This window comes from Manihot esculenta, chromosome 10, assembly GCF_001659605.2.
Source record: "Manihot esculenta cultivar AM560-2 chromosome 10, M.esculenta_v8, whole genome shotgun sequence".
Classification (NCBI taxonomy): Eukaryota; Viridiplantae; Streptophyta; class Magnoliopsida; order Malpighiales; family Euphorbiaceae; genus Manihot; species Manihot esculenta.
The window spans coordinates 4,962,974-4,971,742 of NC_035170.2; positions in this window are offsets into that span (position 1 = coordinate 4,962,974).

Below are 8,769 nucleotides of genomic sequence, written 5' to 3' on the forward strand. Positions count from 1 at the left end.
ATGATAATCAAGTAAACTCTTTAAATTTTTTATGTTTAAGTAAGCTTTAAAATTAAAAATAAAAAATAAAAAAAACGTTTAAATTTTTAAAATTTAATTAAATAAGTCTTTAAAAATAAATAAGTATTTTCTTTCAATTCATATATATTTTTTCTATTAATTTCTCCACCATACTTAGTATTTGTTTTTTTAGAAGAGGGAAATTAAATTTTAGTCACACAGATTTTTAAATATATGGGTAATTTTTATTTATAGTCTTTCAACTTTATTATAATTTTTATTTATATGATTTATTCGGTTTGGTTCGGTTTTGAATCGAACCGACCGAATGCTCATAACTTTGCAAATGGGGCTGATTGCTTAAATGCTTTAAACATGAAATTCTCCAAAATCATTTGAATCAATTTGTTCCCCATCGTAAAGAGAAACACAACTTGTTTACTCACCGTTGATCTCTATGTTCACTACAAAAATATAATAAAATGCAAACAGAATTTACTATGAATCTGTTTATAATTTATAAACCAACGTTGAAAAAATATTATTTTCTTTACAATTTGATTTTCGTCCATTTGTAAATTTATTGATATCAATTTAATTTCACAAACGGATTAATATTAATTTATAAATTTATTTATATTTATTTAATTTTATAAATAGATTATATCTTTATTTTTGTAGTTTAATTTTATAAACAGATTACATATCCGTTATTATATCTCCATTTATAAATCTATTTATTTTCATTTAATTTTATAAATAGATTACACATTAATTTGTGGATTCGTTTATATTCACTTAATTTTACAAACTATTTAATTTTTTAAATAAATTATATGTCTATTTATAAATTTATTTATATTTATTTAATTTTATAAATAATTTATATATTTATTTTTAAATCTATTTGTGATAAATTAATTTTACAAATAAACTATACATCCATTTGAGTTATCTGTATTTCTAAATCTATTTGTGATAAATTAATTTTACAAATAAACTATACATCCATTTGAATTATCTAATTAAATTTTATAAATAGATTTCATGTTCTGTATTTATTAAATTTTATAAATAAATTTTATGTTCGTTAAATTATATCTATTTAATTTTAGAAGCAAATTATATATCTGTATTTAAATACGTTTATGTTCATTTAATTTAACAAATAGATTATATGTCTGATTGTGAATCTATTTATATCCATCTAATTTTTTAAATAAATTATGATTTGTATCTATTTAATTTTACAAATAGATTATACGTTGATTTGAGAAGTCTCTTGTGTCTATTAATTTTATAAACAAATTTTGTATTCATTTATAAATCTATTTATATTATTTAATTTTACAAACAGATTATATATCTGTTTATAAATCCGTTTATATTTATTTAATTTTAATTTCATATCGATAAATTATAGATAATGAGGAGTTTTACTTCCCTATAAAATGGAAAAGCCCCTCTTCCTTTTAAAATTAGTACATGATTTTTATATGTTATGGACCTAATATGGAATCTATAAAAAGTTTAAATATTTTAATTTTAAAATATTTTTTATTTAATTTTATTTTTAAATTATTTTTAAACTCTAATTAATAATTGAGCTTAAATATAAACTTATCATGAGTTGAACTCAAATTAAACTCAAGTTTATCAAATATTTCATGAGAATTGAATTTCAATTTATAAATTTTATAATATGTAAAATTCAACTTTAAAAATATTTTAGTTCAATTACACCTTTAACCACATGAATAAAAGTTAAATTAATTAGCAGCTTTGTCTATAAAAAATTATAAAATATAAATAAATTAATTAATAACAGAGAGAGAACTACGAGACGAGAAACTAATTTAGAGAGAAAGACAGTTAAAAAGTCAGAGATGATATGGTAGAGATTATTTGGAGTCAACCATGAATTCTCTTATCAGTCAAGTAGGATTACATGTTGATGAGATTTTGACTTTTGATTATTGATAAAATGAAAGAAAAATTAATTTTAATAAATTATGAATTTTAATTTATTTAGGAATTTTAATTCGGATATTCAAGAGGTTTTAATTAAGATATAATCATGATATAAATGTGATTATGGAAAATTTTAAATTATTTTATTCAATTTGATTTAAAATTTAATCGATTAAAAAATAATAAAAAATTTAGTAGAACAACATATGATAAATTTAGATTTTAATCAAAATTAATTTAAATTGATGATTAAAATTGTGATTAATTTTAAAATTACAGTGTTCAAAATTAAAATAGAATATAAATGTAAATTTATGAAAAATTTTGATTTTTTTTAATAAGTTTTATTTATATAAATATTTAATTTTTATGATAGAAAGAAAGTTGAGAGAAAATGAAATAAAGTGAAAAAATTATTAGTCGGAGAAGAAAAATATATATTTTTAAATTGTAGTAATTCATAAAAATGTTATATCACGTAATAGAGAGTTTAATAATATTTAAATTAAAGTTAAGGAATTAAAAAAATAAAATAAGGTAATTAAATTGAAAATACACTCACAAGCTGAAAGGTTATGGGAATGGATGCTAATTCACAAGTTGCTCTAATGAATTTCTCCGCATATAGCATGCAGCAAAGGATAAAATTAGAGTTGTTATCTTGGTTCCTATACTAAAATTAGCTGCTCAAACGATGAAAGTGCAAAAGAATGGCTGAAAGGGAATAAAAATTTCACATTAAGCTAATGACAAAGAACTTGCGTGAATATTTTATTTTTTCAAAGAAACCAAAGCTGCTTTTTTTTGTTTCTCTCCAAAAGATGTGCAAATATTTATTAAAGGGGCTGCCAAAAAAAGCCCAAAAGTTGCAACAATACATCCATGGCCTACAGAAGACACAATCAATACACGAGCAGATGAGATTTTCCTCTGTCTCTAACCTTTTAAAGAGAGATTTTTTTTTTTTTTTTTTTCATTTTTCTTCTTCTGAGCTACATGCCTTTTTGCTGCCGTCGAAATCGGTTCTTCTCTGCTCCTTGGAGCAGGAGGATCTCCGGTATTTTATCTATGATTGTGCTTAGAAATTGTTATTTTCAGAATTATCTATTGTTTTGAGAAAATTAATGGTATTATTTCTTTTTTCAGTTTACCAATTATCTCTACTAAACATAATAATTATTTTCTACAATTTTCTAAGAATATATCTCATCACCTCACTCTTTCTCTTAATTATTCTACTTTTCTAGCGGTGGATTAATAAAAGAGAAAAGAGAATTATTAAGATTGAAAAAATTAAGTAAAATAGATAGTAATTTAATATTTTGTTACAATTTAAGTTATTTAATTTTTTTTTAATTATCAACGCAAAAACCAAGTGGTCGAATTTTTTGGTACACGATTTGAATTTATTTCAATATTTTTTAAAGTTATTTTGATAGGTGTATATGGTATATTTGCATTACATAATAATAATAATAATAATAATAATAATAATAATAAAACGATCTCATACTTGTAATAAAAGGTATGCAACTACAAATAAACAAAAAGGGAAAAAAATAAGTTGGAGGTTTACAAAATACATGGAAAAGAAATATAAAGTAGAATTTGCAGGAATCCAACCTTCCATGAACATAAAACCGAGGCACAGAGGCACATGATCACACAAGCTGCAGCAGCAACACTGAGATGAAGGATAAGAGTCTTAGTACACAAATCCATCAGATCACAAGAAGGAAGGAGTAACACCCATGAGATCAAAACCAAATCTTAATGAAGGTTCCTGAAATGTTGAAATATGGAATGCTAAAGACTGAAGCGTAGGGAGAAGATGAAAACAGGAGAGAAGGAAGAAGAAGAGGGTAGTGATTGGAGCCATAAAGATATGTTTATGTGCATTGGTATGTGTCTTTTTCTCGAGACCAATGCTTAATATATAGAAATGGGTAGTTGCTAATCTTTTCATATATGTCAATGGGAGTTGGCAAGGGTGGCCCAATTGTCAATTGAGTCAATTCAAGTGATAATTGACTAGATTTAATGCTTAACTTGCTCCGAAGCAATAGTTGTATGAAAAAACTTATCTCGTATGAATGTATATCGTAAAATAATTATGAAATTTTTATAAAAAAATTTATCTAAATTGAATCTACATGACTATGTATTGTAAGATAATAGTGAAACTCATATGAAACACTATACATTTATATTACGGATATAGATTCAATCTAGATAAGAATTATCACAACTGTAATTCTATATATAAAAAATTGTTAATAATTAATAATCATATTTTTTTGAATTGATCATCAAATTTACACAGTCTTACAAAAATTTTTATTTTCTACCACACTTAATATGATAACTAGAAGCTTACCTTTAAGATATATGGTTTAGTTTAGTTTATATGATAACTCATGCAGGAATTGGAGGTTAACTTAATGGAAATCATTAATAATATGATACAATTAGTTGTTCAAGATGCAAGTTTAATGCATTCTAATACAAAGGAAAAATCAATTTTTCTCACTCGACTCTCACTGGCAGAAGTCAAAAGAATGGAGAAAAGAAAGGAAACTCCTCGACAACTTGGCACGTTATTAGAATCAAAAAGATTTATCTAGACAGAATCTACATAGACTCATAGTGTAAATATATGGGTTCCATATAAGTTTAAATCTCATTTTATACTACAAGTCCACATAAACCCAATTTAGATAAAAATTTTCCTATTAAAGTAGATTGTAAGATAACAACAATTAATAATGGTAATGGTGTTGCTCCACATCAAATTGGCACAATACAAGTCCATTTGATTGTGGTTTGTATTTCTATAGAAAGAAGAATGGTGAGCACTTCATAATTTTATAATATTTATGATGTAAATCAAAAGAATATAGCAACATTATTGGACACGATTAATTAGTTTGATAGCTAAAAAAAGATTTTCTCTAAGTTTTCAGAGAGAAAAAGTTTTTTGGTTTTAGGCTTTTACTTTGCCAATTAATCGGTTTCCCTTTATCCCTCTAAATAAAGGGGAACTTCTCTTTCTAACTTTATAGGTATACCTACTCCACTGCCAACTTGGATGCAGATACTCTTTTTATTTGATTTTTATTTTGTTGCAATGGAGCTCTAGGTGAGATTTTTTTTTTTGTCTACTTGTGTTTAGCTCTCTGGCTTGGTAGGTTGAAAGCCTCCCTAGATCTACCATTCCTAAGGCTGAATCCTGATGAAAGGAAGAAGGAAGTGGCTCCGAGAGCTAAGTCTCAAAAAGCACAAAGTGGTTATCAAAAAACACAACTCCCACCAGTGGTGATTGATGCGACTGAGGAAGTTATTCTTCTCTATCTATAGTGTCTAGTTTTCATCGCTTATAACCTGATTTGGATGGTGCATGTATTTGTCCTCACTAAAATCTACATTTTCTCTTTTATTTAGAAGATTTAGATATTACTCGGCTTGTTGAAAACTGGAACAGAGAATAAATAATTAAATATTAAAATTAGATATTTATAAATGAAAACAGATATCTAAAACTAGTAGCGAACTGAAAAAAAAATAGAGCAACTCAAAACGTCTCTAACTCTCTCATTTTCTTGCTGATAGGTGATGATTAATTGATTATACAGCTAAAATCTAATTACACAGAATACAAAAGAGATTAACAACTCTCATAAGTAAAATAAAAAAGCATGGTTAAGGTATAGTGAGTTGTACTATAATCAGCTATTTAACTTTTACATCATTACATTTACAACAAAAAGTAAACTTTAAACAAAACATTAATTAAGACTTAAGTAATCTAAGTATTTAAAAAAAATCTCATCAGTCAACATGACCGATATTCTTTTACTCCTTTTACCTTCGATATGATTGTATATGTAATACCCGGCTAGACTCCGGTATCGGAATTCCTACCGTCCGGTGGAATCTCGGATGTCGGAAGCCTCTAGTAGGGTAGAATCATGTTTTCATAAAATGTTTTAAGGTATTTCATGGTTTTAAGTATAATGGAAATAAGTTTTTGCATGAAAACAACCTTGAAGGAAAACTCAGGTTCGGCCGCCGAACCTCAAGTTCGGCCGCCGAACATGGCATGCATGCGGAGGCACGTTCGGCCCCCGAACGTGGCCTGGCCAGCCACTATAAAAGGGTCCCTTAGCCGAAAATGGGCGAGCTTTTTCCCCATTTTCGGCCAAGGTGAGTTCTCCGCCACCCCCTCACTGATTTTGAGTCTTTTCCTTCAGATCTTTCGAGTTTTTCACTAGTTTTCATCTTGTTTTGAAGATTTCCGAGTTTTAAGCAAGTTTTGGAGCTTTGAGGTTCAAGAACCCAAAAATCTCCCACCTCCGAGTTTAGGACGTCTCTCTCTCGATCTTCAAGAGGTAAGAGCCGATCTTAAGCTCATTTCATGTTTAAAGTAAGTTTTATGCAAGATCTATGGGGTAGAATGTAATACCCGGCTAGATTCCGGCATCGGAATCCCTACCTTCCGGCGGAATCTCCGTTGGAATCAGGAATTCTGAAGATGCCAGAGGCTTCTAGAGGGGTAGAATGTGTTTTTCTAAAATGTTTTTACTGATTTCATGGTTTTAAATGGAAAAGAATTGAGTTTTGAAAAGAAAAGACCAAGGAGGCAATTGCCAGGTTCGGCCGCCGAAAGTGAAGTTCGGCCGCCGAACATGCATGAGTTTAGGGGGCACGTTAGGCTGCCGAAGGTCTTTGACCAGGCCACCTATAATGAGCCCTCAGATCGGAAATGGGCGAGTTTTCTCCCCATTCTCGAGCTCAGGTGAGTTTTTGTCCTCCCTTGGCCGTTTTCATGTTTTTCTTCATCTCCTTCATGTTTTCATGAGTTCCATGGTTGTTTTGAAGAGTTTTCAAGCTTGGATCAAGGTTTGGAGAGCTTGAAGACTTTAAGAGTTTGGGTTCTCCACACCTCAAGCTTTGGGTCGCACCAACCCTCGATCTTCAAGAGGTAAGTGTAGATCTTTGCTTTCCTAGTGTCTTTTGAAGTTTTATGAAGGTTTTAATGGTAGAGTATGGGTAGATATGTATGTTAGGATTTATGTGGGTTTTATGCCCAATGTATGTTATGTGATGCTCATGTATGTTTATATGATGTTATGTTGAATGTTTAGGCTAGGTTATGCAGGAGGGAGAGTGTATGCATGAGTGGGAAAGAGCAAGTGAGATTATGGGTTGTTTTGATGGTTTTGGCCTATGTGGATCATAAGCTATCTATGTATGTTTTGATGTTGTTTTTGGAGTTTAATCAAGCTATTAAGCTCATTTGCGCGTGGTTAGGGGTTTATGCATGTTTTGGTTAGGTTGGGTGCTTGTTTTGGGGTGTTTGAAAGGTTTGGGAGGCTTGAATGCATGAGAAGCTGAGTTCTGCCCTTCTGGGAAGAACTCAGGTTCGGCCGCCGAAAGTGGCTTCGGCCGCCGAACCTGTCTTTGCATGCATGGTTTGGCCGCCTAACCTTGCCCCCGAAAGTTGAGTCTTGGCTTGAAAGCAGACTTTCGGCCGCCGAAGGGAGGATTCGGCCGCCGAAAGTGCCTGACTTTCGTCTCTGGAGTGGGACTTTCGGCCGCCGAAGGTGCCGCCGAAAGTGCCCTGTCCAGCCTTTTCAAGGTTGTTTTCTATGCATGTTCATGTGATGTTCTAGGGGGTTTTTGGGCAGTTGCTTATGAGTTGTTAGAGTGTGTTTGGCATCTCATTCGAGTCCACCTGTGTAGGATCGGACCCGAGGGATCGAGGAGGCCATCAGTATTAGCAGTTGCAGAGTCAGTCCAGCGTCTGCCAGAGGTGAGTAGAACTAACTATGCATGTTTTAAATTAATGTTTAAAGGTAATGATTGTATGAGCATAATACACGCATCATGAATGCCATGTGATACTAGGTTGCTTTACATTAGAGACACGAATATGTTGCATTGCATTATTTATTGTCAGTGGGGATTGGACCAAGGTGACATCAATAGCCCACGATCTGTCATGGCAGTGAAAGTCCTATGTGAGTTCCTTCGGGAATCGGGCGCCGACAGAGGGAGTTTTGAGGTCATGTCTAATCCGAGATGTGAAATGTTTGTGCTGTGACACATATCATGAAAGCATGAAATGAATGAATGAACTGTTTTATGATTTCTACTCACTGGGCTCTAGTAGCTCATCCCATTTCCCTTAACCCCAGTTTTGCAGGGCCAGAGCTAAGTTAAGCCAGAGTAAGTCAGAGTAAGCTATGGGGAAAGAAGAGTGAAGCATGGGTTGCTGTGTTTTGATGTAATAGTATAGCTTAGTGTATGTATAGGAAGAAGCATGTATATGGTAAGTAGCTGGATATAAAGAGATGTATGTCTGTATGCTTGTATACTTGAGTAGTATAGTAGTGGACATGATGTATATAAAGGATACGATATGATAATGTATGGAAAGTTAAAGGATGAGAAGTATAGTATGTCATGTGCTGTTTAGAGTTGTGCTTGACCCTAGAGTTGGTTGATCCCTTGGTTTACATGATCTTAAGAAAATGTTTTGATGTTAAAAAGGTTAAAGGTTTTAATGATGTGAAATGTTTTAATGTTATGAGATTTGAATGGCCCGTGAGGGAAGAAAGGGTTCCAATCCCTTGACCCAAAGCGGACATAGTTTTAAAGCATGCTTGATGACCCATCTGGTATGAGGTTCTATGTTTTCATGCATAGGTCAAGCTGAGGTAAGGAAAGCAAGTTTAAAGGTTTTTCTGAGGCACAAGCTTAATTTTCAAGAAAAGTTTGATCATGTATGGGATTATA